Consider the following 14094-nt stretch of genomic DNA (forward strand, 5'->3'; position numbering starts at 1 on the left):
TTTTATATAAGTAACTTACCTAGTAATTACTTAGCTAATTCCACATTGAAAGGTGGTGGAGAATCGTGGAGAGCAAAATACAATTCTACATATGAAAAGTTAATGAACTAAAATAAGCTAACATTGAGACAATGTTTGTTGTTTCCTTACCTGGTGAGAGCTGCGCAGATAATTACTGCCCCTGGTTGGCGCTCATCTCAACCTGTAGAGACGTGGCGGTATAGCCTGAGTCGCCTCTACTGAAGTGGGATACTCTGCAGTGAAGGAGTACTCCAAAGGCTGACAGAATATACAGCAGGAACTTAGTGACGAAGGTCAACACCTCATGCCTTACACCTCATGCTAGAGTTCCTCATTGGACAGGTCGATATCGTAATCGGCTAGCATTCTGCTAGGCCTGCGTTCAATTCTCTGGCCAGCCAATGAAGAATTAGAGGAATTTATTTCTGGTGATAGAAATTCATTTCTTGGTATAATGTGGTTCGGATTCCACAATAAGCTGTAGGTCCCTTTGCTAGGTAACCAATTGGTTCTTAGCCACGTAAAATAAGTCTAATCCTTCGGGCCAGCCCTAGGAGAGCTGTTAATCAGCTCAGTGGTCTGGTTAAACTAAGGTATACTTAACTTACACCTCATGCTAAAACTGAGCATTCACAAATAATGAGGCAAAAGCAGTTATATATCCCCTGAGCTGCAAGACAACCTTCTCTAGAAAAAGGTTTTAAAGAAAATAAAGATATGTTGATGGTACTGATGCCATGAGGATTATTTCTAAAAATGGCGAAAGCTCAAGAATACACTCTGTGTACATTGACTTTAGCCATCTTGGACACAGGAGCACTTGGGCTTCTAACAACACAGATAAATTTTGAACTACTCTTCTTACAGGTTTATGTATGTCCAGGTAAACCCTTAAGAGTTCTAACTGGACATAAGACACCCATTACTCCATTGCTACCAAAGGAGTTAAATTAGGCACGGTCACAAAGCTGGGAAGGTCTTCCAACCCTATATCTTCTCTCTAGGTCATAAACTGGGAAGGTCTTCCAACCCTATATCTTTTCTCTAGGTAATGAAAGGAAACAGAGAGATTGCCACTAGAATATAGCCCCCATACAAGAAAGGGCTTGAAGCTCACTACAGTTATATACTGGTATTCGAGGGAGATGCATACCAAACCCACCAGAGAATATAAAAAATCCATGAATACCAAAACCCCCTTTAAAATTGCTTCTAACTGCCTGTTTTCATAGTTCAAACACCAAAGACCTCCTCAAAAATGCTTAAAACTGCCTTTATATACCTTAAACTATCATCCCAAAATATTTAGTCACAAAAGTAATAGGAAGATACAGTAATTGCTCATTGAAAAAATTGGCGAATAGGCAAATTTTCCATGAATAATGTATATATATGTTCCACAGAAAAATTGGTGAATAACTGAAGCTGTGAATGCTGAACTGCAATAAGTGCTAAAAGTGCCTTCAAAGTTCTTAAGCAATGCCCTATCAAAGGGCTTAACTGAGGTTATGTTAACATCTGAATGATTATGTCCAAATTTCATCGTAAATCATGAGTGAGGAAATGTAACTCCTATGAAATAGGCTGGGAAGAATCTAGAGTCAGAGACAGTAGGGAAAACCTGAGATAGGGTTTCCCTTATTGCCAGTCTCTCCTTCCTCTCCTTACTAGAGGAAGGAGCGGAATTGCTTCTATGATTCCAGAAGAAAAATAGACGGGCGCTCGATGTGTAGTCTTACCACATCAGACGCCAGATCCAGTAAGTATTGGTTCAAGTCCTATTCTCACCCTGATGGAGGAGAAGTAGGGGGACAGGGTAGGAGGAGGAAGAGAGGCCAGTCACTCTCGGTATCCTTCTCACTTCCAGAACCAACACCTTAGGCGAGATGCTACTAGTCCTCTTGAAGGAGCTGGGTAAGAAAACACAACTTGTTGAGCAGCCACCACAGGGCCAAGGAAAAAAAGGTTCCAAGGGCCTGTGGGCAAGACCACAGGAAGACAAGAGTGTGGTCTATGAGACCACATCTTGCTTCCAGACTGACAGAAACTTCCGGAATGTGAGGGATGGCAAGCCATTGACTTCATGAGCTCTTGGGTGGAAAGTACCGATATCGTCGTCACCAGTTACTGAGTACCTCCTTCGATTGCTTCATGAAGCCAGGAGAAAGATGTGTCCTTGGACACTTCTTCCTTGGGAAAGATAGTACCACCGAAAGCGTAGGTTAGGAATGTCAAGCCTTTTCGGAAAGCACCACGGCTCCCTAAAAGGAGAAAGTAACGAATTATCTGGATCATCGATATAAAGTCCAAGGAGAAGGGGAACAAGAAGGACTCGATCCCGACAACAGATGCCGATGTATTCGGAGTCCACTTACAACATACTCGAAGGAGTCGAGGTATTGATCCCCTTCAACTGTTCTTCCATCTTCTATGCCAAGGCCAGAGCGAGATGAGAGATGGTCCTATGAGGGCACATCTATATCTGACGACTCTTGTAAGGGAACGTGCAGAGCATGAGACAGGAACCCTACACGAGTCACATGCCACCAAGGGAAAAGTTCCCTGGGACAGCGAGACAAAGAAGCTTCTCATCCATAGCTAAATTTCGACTGAGGAGAAGAAGGCTACTTCAGATAGAAGACTAGGTTGCAAGGGCCTATGTTCTTCACAAATAAAAGGGAGAGAAGCAACCCTCAGTGAACAAGATGAGGAAGTCCAGCTTGAAGAGCGACTCTGACCCGAGAAGAAGTTCTGTCAATGACACCCACCAGCGAAGACGGATCCAGTCCCTGGGACAGTGTTGCAGAGGACTTCAAGAGATATCCAGCCATATCCATTGCCACTCGGCGAGACAGCCTATGGTTGCAAGGATAGCTGGAAGGTCTCCCAGTCCTGAACACACAGGGATGATGCCTGAAGGTTCTTAGCTGCTACAGGAGGTTGGGTCAAGCAAAACTTTTCCCGATGCCTCGGAAGCAGAGTTATCAGGTCGGGCGAAAGGCGAAGTCTTCCAGCATTTGTCTGTAAGTTGGGGTGAGCAATACTTATGAACCCCTAGCAAAACAGACAAATAAGGAGGGAAAAACGTAGATATCAATTTTTCCCAAAAAGACAGCATACCTCACTGTAGCGGCCCCTGGGTCTGGTATGAAGAAGCGAGAAAAACTACCGACTTTGTTGTGAAGGGAGGCAACAGAAAGACTGTAGGGATCTCTCAGTCGAGCAGTCTTCGTGAATCTTCGTGAAGAAAGACAACAGCATGTTCCGTCCCGATCACTCAAACCTGAGGCCAAGCTCGCCTACCAATATATCCCCACCGGGAATGCATCTGGCTAATTGAGCTGTTGAGTGCGCCGCTATAGAACACTAGAGTACCTGCAAATGTCGACAGATGAAACAGGAGGAAATAATGATTCCCTCTTGTTTGTTGATGAATGCTACTACTCTGGTTTTGTTGTTCAACAAAACCACCGAGTGTCGCAAAACTCATCCTGAATTCTCGGAAGGCCAAAAGGCTACCTTGAGTCCAGCATGTTGATGGGAAGGTAGTAATCATCTTGGTCACACACCTTCAAGACAAAGTCTTACATGTGAGCGCCTACTCCTTGATTGGTGAATCCAGAAGTAGACACACAATGTGAGGGGAATATGCAAGCATGTTTGAAGGTTCCTTCAATCAAACATTAGCCTAACTCTTTCCTCATACTTCAAAGGGGAAAGGATGGAGGAATGGAAGCAGACCTCCATTCTCCACCATGGGGAAGCTTCTGCAAGATGACAGGATACCGAGATGATTAGCCCTAGCAGGGCTAGCATTTCCTGAATCAGGAGCACAGGAGAGGAAGCGGGATGGAAGTTTGATGAAAAGAATTGCCGAGACCCAAGGGAAATAGATACTTCTCCTGACGGAATCCATTTCCAGGTCTCGGCAATGTCGTTGCCAGCTCCAGACTCAATAAGTATCATTTCATCCTGGAATCTGCAGTAGGAGAACTTGTTCCTAGTCGACACTTCTTTCTTCCCTTCTTCCTTCCTCCCTTATGGAAAAGTGGATGGAAAGAGACAGTTATGTGCACTTTCCTAGAAGGGAAGAAGAGGGCTATGTGTTCTGCAATCTTCCTTCAAAGCCTAGGACTTCTTAGGAGTTGAGGCAGGCTTGAACTCAAGGTCAAGTGGAGATGACTAACACCCAAAGGTCTTGGCCATTGTCCAAAGGACAAGGCAGTGCCCTGGTACGAACCTTGATAACCGCGGTATCTGGCAAATCTCTGAAAGAGAAAGGCAGAACCAAGTAAAGTTTCGTCCCTAAGGGTCAAGCCAACTCGGGACTTATCAAACTGGAGATCCGAATTGGGATAAAGTCCTTCTTCTTAGCACCAGAATTGCCCACAGATTGCCACCTGGTGAAGAAAAACCAACCCCTGGACAGGACCAGTCGCCAGAAGGCAGGGTTCTCTCCAGGAATGGTCGTACCCGAGGAGAGAGAGCCTAAAAGTGAAGGATCATGGATCCATCAGGAGACTGTCTGAAGGATACCAGCAGATGTCCTCCAATATCGCCGCCTCTCATTGCGGAAGAGAATACCCTTCACGGCAAGGAGAAGCAGAGAGAGAGAAAACCCAGTTCGGATGAAGCAGAGTCAGAACAACCTGCAGTCTGCAAGACCCTCCGAGGCAAGAAGAATTTGTACTCTGTTGAGGTAGGGGAGGAGCTTGGTGTCTCGATCTGAATAAGCTCCTTGTCCGAAGAAAAGTATTCATCTCTCGAGAAAGTTATCGCAAGCAAGGGCCGCAGTGGTCCCCAAAACTCTAGACCCCTTCGGGAACTGCAAGGGTTGCGAGTGATAAAGATTATTCATTGGGGGAGCCACGGTCCTGTCCTGGGGATCCTCACGCTGATCCATCAGCGCGAAGTTCTCCGAAAAACAAGGGTGATTGCAACTTGAAGAGGAAGACCCTCGCTGCTTCCGAAGCGTGAAACTCCTGTACCTCTCTCCATGGAGGGAGGCCTTGACAGATCCCAAGAAACCCTCCTTGGCTACCTGGTTGCCCTACAAGGGGGACCGACAACAAAAGCACACCAGGCAGCCGAACTCTGAAAAAAAGGCAAATTCGTCAGAGCTCTCTCTGTCCGTTTCGCGCCTCTCAGAACGACTGAGGGGAAAGAGAACAGGTGAGGAGAAAGAGTACTCCCACCTGTCCTGCCAGTAGTACCAGCAAGAAAGTCGGACCGTGAGCGATAATCAACTGAAGGAGGTTATCGCTACATGGGGGAAGGAGAGCGCTTGTGCCATGGCAAAGCACTTTCCTGGGAGGAGCAGAAAGTTCACTTGAACAGTGCTGAGAACCTGATTCGGGAAAACCGAGCGGGGCTGAGCCAAGCCGCATTGAATCGAGCCGATCAAGCGAACGTGATCCAGACTTGGGTAAGTGGTGGACTGGGAGGCAAGTGGGGTGAGCCGAGCCAGTCTCGCGAACGCGACCTGGGGCTGGGCGGGGCAAGCAAGCCGAGCGAGCCGAGCCGATCACGCGAATGCAGTTGGAACTGGACAGGGTGGAACTTGTCTGCCGTGAACTAGAGCTAATTTCCCAAAATCTAAACTCCTCCGAGGCCAAGGCCCCTTGAGAAGAAGGTTTAAAGGGGAATTCAGGGTCTGCTGTCCTGCATGCTCGAACCCTATGGTTCAAGACATGAGGATGAAACCTGGACAAGCAACCGAAGCAGCTGGCGGGCAATACCGAGACATCTGGGTGTCTCGGCACTTTCCCTAGTCCTGTGTGCCTCTTGCCAGGAGAGCACTTGTGATTCATAGAGTTCAAGTGACCTACAACTCCTGAAAATCAGGAGCAGCTACTTTCGGTTTCCTAAGAAATCGAAATGAGCCAGGCACAAGACCAGTCTTAGATGCAGACTTCTAAGACTGGCAACAAGGGCCCCCGAAACGCTGTGACCCAAGAGGAGAATGCAAACTGGTTCCCACCCACGGACGGGAAGAGCCAACAAGAGAAACTTGTCTCCCGGAAGAGAGTCAGTCCCTTAGAAGTCCCGCAGGACTTCCGAAGGGAATCTCTTCCCTGCTTCTTCTGGTGTTCAAACTGACAGGATTAAGACACTAGGCTGGGAACCTGACCGAGACTGGTAAGCATTCGGGAAGTGCTTGTGGTGCTGGAAAGAAGAGCTGAGACACCTGGGTGCCTCGGCCCTTTCTCTCGCACTGCTCCTGAACTGGGCCAAAGAGAGTACTCTCCAGGGCAGGTCGGGATACTCGATATTCCACAGAATCTCGAGCACTCGGAGCAGCTCATGAACGAGTGCCCGAAGCAAGTGGAACCTCTAGGACTGGGAACAGGAGTGCAAACCAAGGTCTGCACACCCCGGCTCCTGAAACACAAAATCCAGGGGTATGCGAATCGGCTCCCGAACGTGAAGGTTGGGAAGAGCCAATGAGAGACCATTGCCTCCTTGGAAGGACGCAGTCCCTAGACGTCCAAGGACATCTAGGGGAAGAAGCAGTCTTCCTCTCCTTCGGCTGACAGAGGTCTATCCGGTTCCTGGGACCCCCTCGAACCTCAGGAGAGGGAGGGAAGAGGCAGCAGAAAATGAAACCTAAGATAAGCTGAAGAAGATGGCAGCTACTTCCACAGGGCGACTTTCTTCACCTTCACTCTGACATCCTCTACAGGATGGTGGACACGAAACATCGTAACCTACAGGGCAGCTAGGCAGGATCACAACAGAAGCAGCCCAGGACACCACCACCAGGAGAAGCAGCAGGCACGATCAGTAGCCGATGCTGGAGCTACAAAAGCGGTTCAGAAGGCAGGAGCTACAGCAATGGCCAGGAACATCACATGAACGTCACCAGCAGCGACAGGAACAATCAGGACAGCTGTGGCAGGAGACCAGGAAGAGCCACCCAGACTGTCCTTGAGTCAACAGCAGCATAACACAGGAAACAGCAGGAGTAGACAGACCACATATATGCCAGAGGCATTGCCACAGCATACATGAAGGCCAGCAATGACAGCGATCGATCCACATCGGCTGGAACAGAGTCGGAACGATCCCAACGTGGAACTGTGCCATTCCAACCAGGTACTGTGGTCGATCCCAAAGCAACACTGTATGAATGTTGGAACTCCTTCATGCAAAGATATCCCAACTGAGATATCCAGCCAACTACTGCTGCGCCTACGATGCTCACTGTCAACCTGAAAGAAAAAGCAAAGATGACTAGTAGGGGGAGACTCCTCTCGCTCCAAGGGGAGCTGCCCTACGCAGTGAGAGGAGGCCCCTTAGAAGAGGGCGCCTAACTCCGCCTCCCCCTCGCGGTCTTTGCCAGACAAGCAGCAAAGAGGGCGAAAGAGAGATAAGGAAGAACCTACAGGGAGAGAGAAGGAAGGAAGGGAGACCACCAAGGGCGCTGTAGAAGCGAAACTTATTAACGATGCCAGCAACTTCCCCGCAACTCTCCATAGCACAGGCGGCGAAAACAACACTCAGCACAAGTAGAAGGAAGTAGTTATGCCCTTGTACATGGAGGGAGGGGGGGCCAAGAAGGGGAGCAAACTTGTTATGTCCCAATCAATGTAGGGGAACGGAGATATTACATCCCAATCTAATATCTTTGAACGTACAGGGGAACGCCTTCAGTATCTAAATAAAGGTCTACTGGAAGCGAAGCATTATCACTCGGTATGCCCCTCTAAATACGCCCTTGGCTGTCAAACCCAAGACACAGACACAGGGGAACTATGGCTATGCAAGGCTATCACAAATCGTGGGTTTGTATATTAATAAATATCAAACACACGGAATATAACACAAAAGTACAGAAAGATCCTACCAGGATAATAAAGAGCTTAACGAGTCAGACAAAGAGATCCAAAAACACTTCTACAACGCATGACAGCCGAAAGCAAACTGGAATGTTCACATCAAGGCAGGCAGATATTCCCTGCCTACCTGACGGTCGTTACTGCCAAACCATCTTGTGCAAGAGTTTAACAGCCATGTTCAGCTTCACCATACGTAATTCCAAATGTAAAGGACCGATGGTTTGTCTATCGTGTCGGAACAAAACACCAATAATATTTTTCATATATTCAAAGTTGCTGTACTCAGATTCTAATTCTAAAATGCACAGGCTTACCATTGTGAGTCAAACAAATACTGCACAGGTAATGCAAGCTGCTGTTATTCTTGTAGTGTAACTACCACTGAAATTCAAGAGCAAGCCATTTTGATATAAAAACCTCCACAATTCATTATCAGCCTCCAAGAAAAATAACTCATCCTCCAACTTGAGGTTGTGGATGTGGCCAAACTGTTACCAAATCAGAAACAGTTATATGGTCTATCGCTCTCCTGTCTAAAATTTTGACTTTGAACTGCAAATGCATTTTGGAGTTGAAAATATAAATTTCCTACATTTTAAGGTGTAATTTGCATATTGATAATGTTCATTTCACTGGCAAAGGAGTAGTTTTATATCCTACAATTTTGGGGGCCACAGTGGGAAAGCTTGGATTCTGGGTGGGGGAAAACACAAACGACTGACATACAAGGATACACAAAACCTAACCTGGCCAAGTGCACCAGGTCCTTATATGGAGAGGCTGTCCCTACTGGATAACCTACCCCACCTAGCCTAACACAGGGCACTGTAAAATAAAATTAAACAGGTTGAGACCTACCCTAACCTAATTTGGGTGCTGGGTCCTTACCTGGCCGGGATGGGGGCATTCGCCACCTTCGATCACCCCACCTAACCCACAGCACTGTAAATCATAATAGGGTTGAAACCTAACTTAAACTAATCTAGGGTGCTGGGTCCTTGCCTTGCCATGGGGGCTAAGCTCCATGAACATAACCTATGTCACTTGGTCCTTATTTATCTAGTGTGTAACGTCACCTCAAAAGACTTTGGTAGTCTGCAAAGCATGGATACAGGGGTAGGCATTAATAATTTTGCCTTCAAGTGAAAACTTCTAAAGAATGAAAGTTACTTACCTAGTAAATTTTTGCCAATTTACTAATCAATTTTTTGCACAAAAGTAACTTTTTCTAAGTGCCCAATTGATGTGAACAGTGTCACTCAGCACTGCTCCCATAACTTTTAAGGTGACCATTGTAAGTCACCCCAACTGCCCTGAATTCAGGTTGCTGGTAATTTAAACCCAGCCAATCATGTACCCAGTTGACCTATGTGATGCCCTAAGCCTACTGGTTTTTTGAAATCCAACTAATCAGAATGAATCGAAACGGCATGATTCATATACCTCCACTCTGATCCAGATGCAGCCATTCTTCCCTGTTTCAACTTCCAAAATTGAAGCATGTTTGTTTACTGTTACAATACACAATGAATTGGGTGCCATGAAATTAGGTGTTGTTCACAAATGGTATATGAAAGGTGTTTCATTTAAAATTCTTCAATTTCTTGAAATAATTAAACATGTTTACCTGCTCTAGAGACATCAAACAGCCTCCCACATGCATTTTACTGTTCTGACCGAATACAAAACAACTGTTTTCTAGCACTTTCACGACCAAACTCCAAACACTTGAAGACTAACAAATAATTTTGAGTATGGGAAGCAGCTCTTTGTTGTTTTAGATAAATTATTACAATGAACCTACTACCACAAATGGGTAGACTAGGCCAGTTCATGTGCTTGGTGTTAAGTGTTACCTGGAGGGGTCCTGGGGGAATGAAGGCCCTGTTCCAGGCCAGGGTACAGCGCCCCAAGGTCAGGTTATGAAGTAAGTCCTGGTTAGGTTAGGGCATAATGCTTTAGGGAGGGTTAGGTTAAGGTTGCTTTGGTTAGGTCATAGCCAGTTCCAGACCACATTCCAAGCATAAATTTTGCCAAGTCCCACTGATCTGTTTCTGATATTCAGTGCTACTTGGGGGAGGGGGGGGGGGGTCCTGGGGAGGCAAAGCCCCCCCTAGACAGATCAGAGCATGGCATTTCAAATCAGGTTAAGAAAGTAAGGTCTGATTAGCCTAAGTCAAGAACAGCAATCTAGGAATTTGTGGCGAGATTTCTCATGTCTACCCATCTCCCTACTTTGCATCCACTCTATAAACATTCAATAATGCTTATCTTAAAAACAACCAAAACTTACATTAGTATCATAGTGATGTCAAAATACATTCTCACAGGTTATTTATTATTTTGTATTACCCAGCCAAACAACCATGCTTTGCCATCGTGGTCCCCCATAAATGAAGGATATAAGAGAGGTCCTGATGGAGAGAGTATTTTGAAAATCTTCTAAATGGAGAAAATCCCAAGAATATCATTGAGGATGGAGTAGCAAATGAAAGAGAAGTTCCCAGGATTAATCGGAGAGAAGTGAGGCGGGCACTAAGTAAAATGAAGAAAGGTAAAGCAGTGGGACCAGATGGAATACCAGTCGAGGTGTGGAGGTGCTTAAGAGAGGAGGGAACTGACATTTTGTGGGACTTGTTCAATAAGATCTACCAGCAGGAGAAGATACCTGATGCCTGAGAAACAGCCTGCTAGTCCCCATTTACAATGAAAAAGGGGACATCCAAGATTGTTAACTATCGGGCATAAAGCTGATGGCAGATACCATGAAAATCTATGAGAGAATAATAGAGGCAAGGCTAAGGGATGAAACATCTACAAGTGACGAACAGTTTGGGTTCATGCCAGAAAAGGGACAACAGATGCCATCTTGTAGTGTGACAAGTCATGGAAAAAATATAGAGAAAAAGGAAAGGAACTAAATCTTGTATTTATAGATCTTGAGAAAGCATGTGATCGAGTGCCTAGGCAAGAAGTGTGGAGGTGCATGAGGGAAAAAGGTGTCTCAGAAAAATATGTGGGATTGTAAATATGTATAGAGAAGCAACAACACAGGTAAGAAGCTCAGTGGGAACAACAGACAAGTTTGAGGTGAAAGTTGGACTCCACTAAGGTTCTGCCATGAGTCCCTATATTTTTGATATGGTAATGGATGTGATAGTGTCTGGAGTGAAAATCAGGTGCCTTGGAGTGTACTTTGCAGATGACATAGTGCTAGTGACCACCAGTAAGGAAGAAGCAGACAGGCAGGAAATTGGAGTTGTGGAGAAGTGCGTTGGAGGACAGAGGCCTCAAAGATAAGCAGAGCAAAAACTGAATATATGTGGATGAATGGAGGAGACCAAGAGGGAAGCATCAACTTAGAGTAGGCAGAAGTAAAAAGAGCTACATCCATTAAGTACCTTGGGTCGTGTGTAACTGATTGTGGAGGGATGGAGGAGGAAGTGAACCACAGCATACAATCAGCTTGATGCAACTGGAGGAAAACATCAGGTGCATTATATGACAAAAGATTTAATGTAAAGATGAAGGGAAAAATGTACAAGAGCACTGTCAGACCTGTGTTGATGTATAGTTGTGAAACATGGCCCATGAAGAAAGCACAAGAGAGAAAGATGGAAGTGGCAGAAATGAGAAAGCTACGTTGGATGCTAAGTGACAAGAAGAGACAGGATAAGGAATGACTTCATAAGAGGGACGTGAAAGTTACAGAAATATCAAAGAAGCTGCAACAGAGACGATTACAATGGTTTGGACATGTTATGAGAAGAGAGGAGGATTCTGTATGTAAAAAACCATGAATATGGAAGTGCCTGGAACAAGGAGGAGAGGTAGACCAAGAATGAGATGGAGACACAGTTAACAGGGACATGCAGGAGAAGAACGTGAGTGAGGTAATGGTGCATGATCGCAGAAGATGGAGAAGACTAACAACAAACAGCGACCCCATATAAAGATGGGAAAGGCTGAAGATAAAGAAGAAGATAAGAGAGGTCCTGAATCATAAAGCTATGCCTAACCAGCCATACCCTTACTTAACCTTACCATGGATGCCGTGGCCTCACCTAGCCAGGGGGTCCATCACCATCCAGGACCCCCCTCCTCCGTCCCTCTCAGTCAGCATACTACCGGAATTGAGTTTAAATCATCATCATCATCGAAAATAGTTACTGGCAGCCATTCCACATATTATCCCTGGGCATTCCAGTCCACGATGGACACCCACATGGGACACCCAAAAACTGACGAATTCTATCTAAGCCAGGCTTTGTGGCTTACTTCAGTTATGCTAGCATCTATTGATAATGGCTTACGTCAACAGCAGCCAAGCCGGAGGAGGATATACAACGTATTTGGAAACTTTAATAACAATAGAAAGTACATGAAGGGCTCACCTGCTTAGTAAAATAAGGAATACCAAACAAGGTATACTGATCAACAATGCATATGTTTGTTTACGACTGAGTCCCTGTAGTTTTTGGCTTATAATCTTCTTCGGTTCTTCCTCTTTGCACTTTCGGTATAGACGGCGAGTCGGCGAGGTTACATTCAGACCTATTTTTCATCAGTTATTCTTATTTTAGAGATATTTCTAACTTCTTGACCAGTAAATGAATTCTTTGAAAAACCAGTGTTGAGCAACAGTTGAATAATAAATAAGAAGAATAAATTATTCTCTTTTGGCAAACGCGTCGTACTTTCTTTTTCACTTCGGTAAACCATCTTTCTTGGAATATATATGTATGGGAGAATAAGAACATAAAGTAATGAGCCAGTAAGTTCGCTTACAAGCTATGCAGACGCAGAACTCATTAACAACAATTAATTAACATTATATGGAAGTAATCTATATGTTGTGATTATTTTTTACTTGACTTCCACGTTAAATATAAAATAATAATGACAGGTGTTATTCAGTGACATTTTATTTACTGTATAAATGAGGAACAGTTTCCTTTGCCTCATGGTGGTGATCATTATTTCCAGATGAATTGCGATCATCACATTTTTTTCTGACGTGTATGGTAATACTTATCAATGCTCATGTGCATAAGCAAAAAAGTACTAGAATAAATTAGCAAATAACACGGCATTATACATGAAAACGCACATGATAGTAAACTCTGTCTAACTGATGGAGACACCGTTATAAAGTATTTTAATTATATTTAATGAGGCAAAAAAATTAATTAAAGAATGGAGATAACGTTGCTGATTTCAATGTGGCTTAGTTGTGTCTCTTTCTTTTTACTGAAATGCTAGAAGGGTTTGCTACAATTATTAAGGTGTTTATTGAGATTTGATCAGTTCCTTCTGCAAAACTACTCTTTTTTTGTTTAGATATTCATCATTTTCATACTCTTGCAATACAGAGCATCGTTCAATGGTTTGTTCCACGTGGAAATGTATTCTGTAGGAATAGAGAGAGTAGTGAGGGCACAATACCTGCGATAACTTCACTAGTGAGAACGGACCCCAAGTTTAGTAACTTTTCAAGCTGTAGCATATTGCTTCACGTCTACCAAGTTCCAAAAACTTCAGCAATACGCATAGCTAGTCTGATTATATATTAACCATAGCGGAAACATTTATTTCAAGGTTAAAGAGACCTAAGTTAATCGAATGCATGGGTGGAACGTCAAGATGAGAGAGAGAGAGAGAGAGAGAGAGAGAGAGAGAGAGAGAGAGAGAGAGAGAGAGAGAGAGAGAGAGAGAGAGAGAGAGAGAGATTATGCATGATAATACTTAGCATAAACAGTTGCGTGTACAGTATATCATTTACAGTAACAAATATAAAAAAAAAAACATACATTAAAATTCACGAGCATGAACATTAGAGAGAGAGAGAGAGAGAGAGAGAGAGAGAGAGAGAGAGAGAGGCCGTTCAAAAATTACGTTAACTACTTAAGGGGAGGGGATATTGTGAAGTGTTATGAGGGTCACGGGGGGTGGGGGCAGGTGGTTTGCAGCCATAGGTTACCTAACATTTTCAGATTTTGCTCCTTTTTTCTTTTGGAAAGGGACAAAAGAGAGAGAGAGAGTGAAGATTCTGCAACAGACTTTTATTATATTTTAGTAATATTGAGAATTTGGTATTTAATTTTTTTTGTTGCCATAATTGTCTAAAAACTATCACAAACTCAACCCTTGTCTGTACTTAAATATTTTTCTACTATATGTATTATATGACATAGAATAATATCACAAACTCATCCCTTTTCTGAGCTCCGATATT

General features: G+C 44.4%; 1 protein-coding gene across 3 annotated transcripts in view; it reads right to left on the minus strand.

Annotated features, from left to right (window-relative positions):
- LOC136844941 (repetitive organellar protein-like) overlaps positions 1 to 12400 on the minus strand; it is an 88838-nt gene extending 76438 nt beyond the window's left edge. For all 3 annotated transcript variants that reach the window (XM_067114343.1, XM_067114344.1, XM_067114342.1), the window contains exon 1: positions 12254 to 12400. The gene's annotated coding sequence lies outside the window, so the exon portion shown is untranslated. The remainder of the gene's footprint in view (positions 1 to 12253) is intronic.
- Between the last annotated feature and the right edge of the window lie 1694 nt (positions 12401 to 14094).

This window comes from Macrobrachium rosenbergii, chromosome 13 (assembly GCF_040412425.1).
Source record: "Macrobrachium rosenbergii isolate ZJJX-2024 chromosome 13, ASM4041242v1, whole genome shotgun sequence".
Taxonomy (NCBI): Eukaryota; Metazoa; Arthropoda; class Malacostraca; order Decapoda; family Palaemonidae; genus Macrobrachium; species Macrobrachium rosenbergii.